We start from the raw sequence: 10882 nt of genomic DNA, 5'->3' as shown, positions 1-10882 counted from the left end.
ATTACTAATTAGTTCGGAAGATGGGTTTAACATTCATCATGCAGCCTTATGACAGTCGACGATCGAAATAGAGCGGACAGCGTCCCTCTGGAGTGTAGTCTCCATGATAATAATAACATTTTGCCGCCTCTTCCCACAACAGTCGACACTCGAAGTATTAGTTATGCTTTAACCGAGTTTTGAGGGTGCATGCTGACCGATATATAACATCGTCAACCTGGTCTTCGCTAGTAAATTACCTCCATTTAAGTAATAAGGGAACGTAGATAGGGCCAGAAATGTTTGTCACTCAACAGAACCACGTTAAAGCTCTTTAAAGAGAACCCGGACACTTTCCACGGTGGCGTAGAAAGCAAGGGAAAGTGTCCCTGAGACACTATTCACGCAAATGAGACACTATTTCCTAGTAATAAGTGTCTTACGGACGCCCGGACACTCATTACTGCCACACCGGCACCGAGAAAGTCTCCACCAGCTTCCCCCATCAACCCGTCTAGTTCCGTCCCCAGTTCGCCGCCGGTATCGCCAGTTCCGGAGGCTTTGTCTGACGGAGACACGGTGGTCATCGATTCTTCGGAGGCTGTCTGACAGCGACTCCGGAAGATGCCTCCAGGATAGATCGGGCGTATGCGCCCGTGAGTTTTAAATTTTCGGTTTGCGAGACGCTCAGGCTGTCCGCTCTCTGACCATGACACTGTAGTAGCACGTTTTGTTTTCCCGATCGGGCGGGGCCTGTGGAAGCTTAACTGTCGGATTCTTGGCGAGGCAAAGTTCCGCCAAGGTTTCGAGACCAGGTACAAAGGATGGCAAACATTGAAGCCGGCCTTTGCCTCTACATCCCAGTGGTGGGATGATGTCAAGTTGCGCATCAAACGCTACGCAATTCAGTATTGCGTGACCCGCGCACGGCGTCGAAGAAAAACATTCTCGAAGCTTTGCGCGGAGGTCAGGTTTGGCGACCCTTCGGCTGTCATCGCTTTGCAGACTTATCTAGATGTCGAAGCGGTGGAAGCCGAGGAGCGCCCATCACTGAGGTTTTACCAGTCCGTAAGCTCATCGGCGGGTGACAGACGCGTCCCATCTGCGCGCGCTACTGATGGGACCGTGGTTAGTGACCCTCACAGCATTGTCCGCGTATATAAAGATTACTATTCGGGTTTCTTTACGCGTGGCAATGTCGACTTGTCGGCACAGGCCGATTTGTTGAGGTGAATGTTAAAAACTGTTCCCCACGATGTCAATGAAATTTTGGGGGCGGAATAACCACTGTTGAGCTTTGCAAGGCGCTTCCGAAGATGGAGAATGGCAAGTCCCCGGGTTCGGACGGGCTTCCGAAGGAATTCTACCGGGCCTTCTGGGCAATAATAAGGCCCCGACATCAGAGCCGTCTTCGAAGACGCCTTCCAAAACGGACTGTTAAACCAAAGTCAACGGCTGGGCATGATTACTTTGCTGCCCAAGTCTGGGGACCCCTTGGATCCCCATAACAAGCGTCCGATCACCTTCTTAAATCTGGACTACAAGTTGCTGGCTAAGGCTTTGTGCAACCGCCTTGCACTGGCTATGCCACATCTTGTGGGTGGAGATTTTAATGAACGTATTGGAGACGTTTAAGATGCATCCAAATTTTCGTAAATGGATTTCTGTTTTGTATCAGGAAAGTTTCAGTTCTGTAATCGTAAATGGGTTTTGTTCGGAGGTTTTTGACGTAGAGAGGGGGGTGCGTCAGGGGTGCCCTCTGTCTCCATTACTTTGTTTTGTTTAGCGAGCCGCTCTCTCGTCTTTTGGAAAGGGACTCCACACTTGCCCCATTCGTTGTGCCAGGGGGTGCCAAAGTGAAATGCATTAAATATAACGATGACGTCACGTGTGTTGTTTCGAGTCCGGGCTCCTTTCGTGCCCTCTCGCAGGATTTCTCTATCTTTGAGAGAGCTACCGGGGCGAAGTTGAATCCGGAAAAGACAAAGGGCCTTCGCCTTGGTAGCTGGAGATACAGAGACTTACCATTCGCTGCGTCGTGGTCGGATCAGAATATCAAAATTAATGGTATACGGTTCGGATACGATGCACCTTTGTGATGTCACCTGGAACGAGAGGGCTGAGGTATTTGAGAGTAGGCTCGAAACTTTTGGCACCCGCTGGCTTTCGATCTTGGGGAAAGTCACCGTTATTAAAGGTTTTGTTTCGCCCATCATGTGGTACCCGGGCGCGGTGTTCCCAATTCCGCGTCTCGTCCTGGTTCGGTTGGAGAGAGCGATATATTCATTCATTTGGTCGGGTAGCACAGAGCTGGTCAAGAGGGCGGTATTGTAAACTGGAGAAAGAGGTACTAGGGGTGGTTCATCTGGGAAGTAAATTAACCTCTTTGTTATTTAAGCAATTGTTTGTAGCGGTGACTGACCCAGGGTTGCCTTGTTCATATTTTGTACGTTTTTGGGGCGGATTGCACCTGCGTCGATGGGTCCCGGCGCTGTTTAGCAACAGAACCGCATAGTAGTACTCCAAACAGGGTGGTGCGTGTCATTTGCTCCGCTCTGATTGAGTTGCCCCCTGTTGACCTGTCACAGCCGGCCCTCGTTCACAGTTCGTTGCGGGATAGGGCCTTGAATGCAATTTTTGTACAGGGACGTCATTCTGCCGAAGTATGGCGTTCGGTGCATTCGAGGCTGAATGGTTGCAGGCTCCGTGATCTTGCATGGAGAATTGCACACGGTGCCTTGGTGACCAACCTAAAAAGGTATCATTGGCGATTGGGTGATGGACTGTGCCCGGCTGTGACACCTTAGAGAGTACCGCTCATGTTTTTTGGCATTGTTGCTTTGTTTTAAACTTATGGGAGTGGTTCCAGACCTGGACCGACCGTGTAACGGGAGACCGTTCATGGTCGGTAAGACAGGGCTTTATATTATATGGGGTAGACCCTCCAGTTTGTTCGGTAGCTGTATTGCATCGCATTATTTTTGTTTGCTCTATTGTAAAAAAACATCTTTGGCGGAATAGATGTAATTTGGTTTTTAGGGGGAAGGTTGCCAGTTGGCAGGCAGTCCTGGAGGCGGTGAAGTCTGACATTCGCCTTCAAATTGAAGGCGATTTTCGCCGTTAATCTGGGGCTGCCTTTTTTGGACGGTGGTGTGCTGGGGAGATGTTCTTCGTTTCGCTGAGTGCTGGTCGTCCTTTTGTATTTTTTTTTAATGTTTCAGTGGGGGGGGGGGTGTTGGGCGTTGCAGGTCGGCGGGCGGGTCGCTGCAGGTCGGCGGGCGTATGTTGTTTTTTTGGCTCGCTTGACATGAGTTTCCTTTTTTAGAATGGGATGGTTCGGTAGTGCCGTTTGGCCGTGACGATTTGTATCCCGCATGGCGGATCACGTAAAAAGCACTTTGAGTTGAACCTTTAACAATTCAGTATTATGATGGACTCTGCCGATAATGAGGGCACGGTTTCTGGAGACCAAACGTCTGGGTTTAATACTCGTGTAAGATTTTGAATGAGAAAGGTTTTCAGTATCAGTTGGGTCGAAAGGAGCAAACATTTAGAGGCATAATCTCTAAGTGGCGTAAACATGTGTTAAAGACAGAATGCCTACTTTGAAAGGATCAATTTTGTAGATGTTAAGGCCGAACGTGATGTTCTATTAGAAAGTATGGCAGATTTGTCTAATGTGTACATCGAAGTTGATAATTGGCTTTCGACCGTTGATCAAATGGGTTCTAAATATTCGATTTTTGAGGCAATAGAATTAGAACACTGTAATCTAATAAAGAGGGTTTCTGAGTATATTCATTCTGTAACTAGCCAAGACTCAAGTTCAAAATCATCAGTGTCGGCAAAATGTCATTCTTCTACGAAAGATGAAATTGTAACAACAATTGCAGCCCACGATGCCAAACTAAAACAAAGAAGGCAAAATTTCAGGTCCAGCAATTAGAGTGAAGGGCAAAACATAAAGCTGAATTGCAAAGGTCAGAATTAGCCATAGCTAAGGTAAAATTCGATGCAATTGGAGAACAGGGTTCAGTGCACATGGATTTCCCAGATGATAGTCTTAAATATACTCGAAATTATGTCGAAACCCTGGGTGATGTAAATTACCCACAGGATAGGAAGCACCTACCATATGAGGCAAATTTAGAGCAACCCGTACTAAGACAAGGCGTCACTAAATCTAATGTTCCCATAACAGGTGGAAACAATGATCAGCCTACGGCAACCCGTGCCAACGTAGGTAATTTCACTAATGATTTGTTGTATCAAGTATCTCTAAGTAGACTTCCAGAACCTGTAATATTTAGTGGTGACCCGTTACAGTATCCTGGCTGGATGTGTGCTATTGATTTATTGTTAGAGAATAAGGGCATACCCCTTTTGAGAAAATATACTTCAAAAATATCTTTAACGGTACCTTTGTGGTCCACCTAAGGATGCATTGGAGGTCTATTTCTTGGGCCCTACTGATTCCACCTATATAGAGGTACAAAAACTTGTTGACGATATATATGGTAATAATTTATCAATCGCCGATGCATTTAGATCTAAACTTGAAGGGTGGCCTAACATCCAACAATTACAATTTCATTAATGTATGTTCTGTAGAAGATGCCACTCCCCAAGGTATGGTAACAACCAATCTAAATCATCACCATACATCCGTTTTGCATTATGCATGTACTCATATGTTTTAGCATCCCCTGCGACAACTAGTTGTTGAATATTTTGACCAACTCCATGCTTATCATAGAAAATATATACAGCATGTCTCATTGTTTCTGCATTATCTGCAGTTTCTCCTAAAATGCATGTGTAATGGCAGATGACTGTTCTGTTTCACTGAGTGTCATGTGTGTCAAAGCTGTTACCCCAGACCATACCCCAGGCCCACGATCAACCACTGTGCCACCCAGTAAATGGACCTGCACCCATCATTGCCAGTAGGTCGATATGGAGGAACTGAGAGAGGATATGAGGAGCTTGCGAAGCAAAATGAAGGTAAGCAAATGCAGTGTTGGCAGTTGGCTTTCGTGGATGCGGACGTGTTTTCGGCTGCCCTCCACTTTTCGTTCATCAGACAGTTTTTGTGTTTTTACGTTGGCCTTACATTAGTTTGCCGTTTGTTTAGTGTATTTTCGGTTTTGGGTTTGTTTCGGTTTTTGTATAGGTGCGTGGCTTTGCTTCACCCCTAGCTGTAATCGTATTGTTGAGTTTTTCGTCCCCGGACAAGTTTTTCAGTGTTGGTTTAAAGGTCCCTGGAGAGGTTGACGCGCTTCAGCGTAACGCTCTCCGGGGTATGAATTTTTTTCATGTACGGTTGACCTCGGAGGCTGGCCGCGTCTGAAGCTTCCAGGTGTTGGAGGGAGTGGAGGGACTGAAGGTCACACCGTATGACAGTTCGGTGTGGGTGACAGTCCTCCATCTCCCTCTGGACATGTCTGAACAGGTTGTTGTGCGGACACTGGGGCGTTTTGGGAAAGTGACTGGCTACGAGGAGCTGAAATTCCTTCAATGTAAGGGTGTCAAGACCGGGACTAGACGAGTCAGAGTCCAACTCAAGTCCGATATCCCTTCTACCTCGTGGGCTAATGGGCACAGGGCCCACATTGCATACCAGGGCCAGCCTCCCACTTGTTGGAGGTGTGGGCTGGAAGGGCATGAGGCCAGGTTGTGCCCGAACAAGCGGTGTAGCCGCTGTTTACAGGTTGGGCATACCCTGGCCGAGTGTAAAGGGGATATCGTATGTAACTCGTGTGGGAAAACGGGCCATCTCGCTCGTTTATGCCCAGACCGCTCATACGCCGCGAGAGTGGCTACGGGCGTGGTTGAAGCGGTCCCCGTCCCGGCCTTTCAAACCGTATCACCTGATGCTCCTCTCATCGCACCAGTGTCCGACACTAGCGTCCCGGTGGAGGTTTTCAACTCCCCTTCGTGTTCCACCTCGTCCCTGGAGGAAGTTGCCGCTCCGGCCGAGACTGCCAGCCTGCCCACTAAGGCGGAGCAGGACAAAACGGCGGAGATGGTATTACCGGGAGTGGCATGCGGAGCAGGATGCCGCTTGTACTGGTTCACCGGTAGCTACGCCCGCTATCGGTGACACTAGTCGGCCCTCGAGTCAACCGGCCCAAGAGACATTAAGTGGCTCAGATTCGGACTCGCCAATGGAGGACTGTGCTTCCGCCTTAGTAGTTGTGGCTAAGGAGTCCTCCGATTGGTTTGATGAGACAAAACACGCCACTGATCTCACTGACTCGAGCGGCCCTTCCACCCTGCCCGCAGTCGCTTCTACTATACCGGACACGATGGTCGCTAGTGGACCTCCTGTCTCTTGTGACGAGGAGCTAAGAAGTCTGCTAGGTCGTAGGAAAAGGTGAAACACCGCTAAGGGCCTGAAAAGAGCCGTATTGGGAAAACATCGCAGGTTATGACACCAGACACCTTATCCCTCGTCACCCTTAATGTGAATGGGATGAGGGGTACCCCAAAAAGGCGACGGATTTTACAGTTCTGCAAGTTGCTCCAAGTGGATGTGGTCCTTTTGCAAGAGACCCACATATCTTGTGAGAGTGATGTTCATCTTTGGTCCTTGGATTGGGGAGGAGGCCTTTATGCCTCCTTTGGATCAGGGGCATCTTGCGGGACTGTCATTTTGGTGTCCCCAAAACTGTGTCATTGTGTCAAAGTGGAGAAAGACCATGAAGGTCGGGTGGTGTGCATACACTTAAGGCTCACGCGGGGTGAGTTGGTGGTTTGCAATGTGTATGCCCCCAACCGGCCAGCATGTAGGAAAAATTTCTTCACGGTGTTGCCATCCTTTGTACCGGGTAAGGCAAATTGTATCCTTGGGGGGGACTTTAACTGTGTCCCTCACTCTGCGTTAGATAGACGTTCGAGGAAAGAGTCCCCCAATTGTACCACCGGCATGATTGAGCTAGGCTTGTTTGTCAAGCACCGAGATCTTGTGGATGTTTGGAGGTCCCAAAATCCCCAGGTGGTTACTTGTACGTGGCATAAACCAGATGGAACAGTTTCATCCAGACTCGACAGGTTTTATGCCCCGCGCAAGTTTCCTCGATGTCGGTGCTCGATTATTTCATGTCCTTTATCTGATCATGACGCTGTTTTGTGCTTGCAGCTGCCGGAGTCCTTTCATGTGGAGAAGGGACTTTGGCGGCTGAACACGGAAATTGTTAAAGAGAGAAACTTCAAGGAGCAATTTGTCGAGAAGTACAGAGGATGGCAGTCCCTCAAGCCTGCTTTTCCCAATGCGTTAGTCTGGTGGGACGAGGTCAAGTCCCTCATCAAGCAGTTCGCAATCAGTTATTGTGTTGAGAGAGCTCACCAACGGAGATTCAAGTTCCATTCCTTGTGCAATAGAGCAAGGGATGGTTCATCGTCTGATCTGCATGCACTTGGAGTGTTTCTCGATGAGAAACTGCACGGAGCCCGAGTGCGTGCCAGAATCCAGTTTGTTGAGGCGGACGAGAAGCCCACTATTCGTTTTTACCGGGACGACACCAAGTCTGTGGTTGACCGCAGAATAAGGGCAGTGTGTCATCCTGGTGGGGTCGTCGTGGAGAGCCCGCAGGCAGTCCTAGGGGTATTTGGGTCGTTCTTTTCGAACCTGTACTCCAGGGCTGCTGTTAGCGAGGATCTCCAGGAGGACTTGTTGTCTGGTATAGACAAGGCCCCCCCTGAGAGTAAAAATGATAACTTGGGCTCGAATCTCTCCGTTGGTGAGCTCTGGACAGCGGTAGCAGCGATGAAGAAGGGAAAGTCCCCCGGTCCCGATGGCCTCCCGGCAGAGTTCTATAGGACCTTCTGGGAGGTCCTCGGTGGGGACTTGAGAGATGTGTTCGCTACCGCTTTTCAGTTGAATTACATGAGCCAAACACAGCGGGTTGGAAATATTGTTCTCCTCCCAAAGTCAGGAGACCCTTTGGACCCTAGAAATAGGCGTCCAATAACGCTGTTAAATGTGGACTACAAAATCCTGGCCAAAGCATTAGGAAATCGCTTATCGGACGTCATGCCGGATATTGTAGGTCCTCTCCAGACTTGTGCTGTGCGAGGCAAGTGTATTCAACATAACCTCTGGTTGATGAGAGACTTCATCGAGTTTGTTAAAGTTCGTGATTTGCCATGTGCACTGGTCTCACTGGACCAGGAAAAGGCCTTTGACATGGTAGATCACGACTTCCTGTTCAGAACCTTAGAGTCCTTCGGATTGAACTCCGTATATATTCGTTGGGTCTCGTTACTATACAAGGACGTCACGAGCATTGTCACTGTTAACGGATTAACTTCTGGTCCCTTCCCGGTTCGAAGAGGAGTCCGTCAGGGTTGTCCCCTCTCCCCGTTGTTGTATGTTCTCTTCAGCGAACGCTCAGTACCTCGCTGGACAGATGCTTTGGATTTCGACCCTTCAACGTACCGGGTGGGGCTAGAGTTAAATGCGTGCAGTATGCCGATGACGTCACTTGTATTGTGTCGGACCTCGCCTCCTTCAAGCCTTTATCGAAGGTTTTGACCACCTTCCAAGAAGCTACTGGTGCCAGACTGAACAAGTCCAAGACCAAAGGGCTGCGATTGGGAGGTTGGCGCGGCCAATCCCTCCCGTTCGATGCTACTTGGTCAGATGTCATGATCAAGGTAAATGGCATCTGGCTAGGTTATGGTGCCCCGGAGGCCACCACTTGGGCCGAGAAGGCTGATCAGGTGGAGGCAAGGCTCGACACATTCAGTCACAGGTGGCTCTCCCTCCCTGGGAAGGTTACAGTTGTAAATAGGTTTATTGTTCCTCTCCTTTGGTATCCTGGTACGGTGATCGCCGCACCGGATCATGCCTTGGTGCGACTGGAGAGGATCATTTTTCATTTCATTTGGGGAAAGCGCAAACCAAACCTTGTCAAAAGGACCGTTCTGTATAAGACCCCCTTGAGCGGTGGGCTTGGTTTGGTCCACCTACCATCTAAACTGCGCTTTCTCCTCTTGAAAGGTGTTTTTGTTGCTTTTGAAAATCCTTCGTTTCCCTTTGCTTTTTTTGTTAGGTACTGGGGTGGGTTTCTTTTTCGACACCACTGGCCCGGATCCTTTTCCAATAACCGGCCAAAGGCGACACGCCCTTCTGGGGTCTATACTCTGTGTTATACCCACCATTGTTTCGTTCAATGCTCGCGCCTGTGTGCCCGTCGGCTTGCCGGACCGCCATCTCTCCAGATGTGTGGCGGTCTGTGTGTTGCAAGTCACTAGATAGCCGTCTCAGGGACTTGGCGTGGAGGATTGCACATGGGGGTCCTCATCACTAACCATTTTCGCCTAGTCAGGTGGCGATTAGGTGATGGGATTTGTCCCCGTGTGGGCTGTAAAGCCATCGAGACTATGCAACACCTTTTGTCCCTTTGTCCGGTTTGTGTGGGATTGGTTTCACGCCTTCGTTATTGGTGTTATTGGTTGCACACAGTGGGCCATTAGTAGTGATTTTGTTTTGTATGGTTTGTTGCCCCCTGTGTGCCCAACCTGGGTTAGGGATCTGCTGTTGTTGTTTGCCGCTGTCATCAGGAGACACATCTGGAACAGCAGATGCCGCCTAGTTTTCGACGGGGACGTCTGGAGGGCAGAGGATGTTGTCCCCCTCGTGCAGAGTGACATCAGGTTGCGCATGGAGGCGGACCATGTACGGCTTCCCGACACTGCCTTTCGTAGACGCTGGCGCAAGCCCGTCGTCTACTATCGGGACGGCGTTCCCCGGATGAAATTTGGAGTGAGTTAGTTGGTAGGTGTGGGGGCTGTGTGGTCGTTACATATTATAGGTTGGTTTAATTTTTCTCTTTGTGGTTTGGGGTTGGCTTTTTGGGGCCTGTTTGTAGTGTTTTATTTGTTTTGCTTCCGTTGGCCTTTGGGTCCGTGCCCTTTTCGCGTCACGTTAAACGCTGCGTTAGTGAGAGATTGATGGGTTTCAGTTGTTGCTTTACAGACTGGGTTTGTTTTTGGTTTTGTTGACCTTTGGTCCGTGTCCGTTTCTTAGCACGTAAAAAGCACACACAGCGAGGGTTTTGAAGATGTGTGCCTGAACCCATGGGTGCTACAGACAGCCTACTACGTGTGCCGTCAACAGTATGGTGGACATGCACAGGAAAACAGCATCCATGAGTAAGCAGAGAATACATTAGTTTTGTTGTATACCTTTATTCATTGCTCTGACCTGCTGAAATGTAACAATACAGCGGGTGTGCTTGTATTCATAGGTAAGTTTTGTTTCGTTGTGAAAGGAATTACATTAAGATATGGATCAGATCAAGAACATTTGTGTTTCATGTTCAAAACCTGCTTCTGATTAGGACATTTTGTCCAAAAAGAAAAACTCGTGTAATGTCACTGAGGTTAACCCTTATCATGCTAAATGACATAGTAGTCATTTACACTGGGATTTGATTGGCCGATGCCCACGTTCGTCCTGGGAAAAAAAATACGCGGACCGCATCCGTAATGAAATTTAGTTTGCCGATAAAAAAAAGGAAAATAGGGCTGTAGTATATATATATATATATATGGGTGTTCATTCTGGTTGCCTGGCTTCTTGCTAACTTGAGACACCTAAATTTTTATGTAGAATAAGGGCACATTTTTAACCTGAGGAAAAGTGGGGGGAGGGCACGTGCCCCCTGTGCCCCGGTTCCGCCGCCCTTGATTACGGACATTGGCTTAATCGGCATAGATGCATTTAATATTATGCATTGCTAGGAAATGCACATTATTTGCACACATTTTTAACTAGATAAATTCACATATTGATATATGCTGACCTTATATTTTTGGTGGGGCTTATTCGCAGGGCAGCCCTGCGAATAGCCACACACATACACGGTATTCACAGGGCAGCCCTGCGAATAACCGG

The sequence above is a fragment of the Apostichopus japonicus genome, chromosome 17 (assembly GCF_037975245.1).
Source record: "Apostichopus japonicus isolate 1M-3 chromosome 17, ASM3797524v1, whole genome shotgun sequence".
Lineage (NCBI taxonomy): Eukaryota > Metazoa > Echinodermata > Holothuroidea > Aspidochirotida > Stichopodidae > Apostichopus > Apostichopus japonicus.
Note: the sequence above shows the minus strand (reverse complement) of the source record.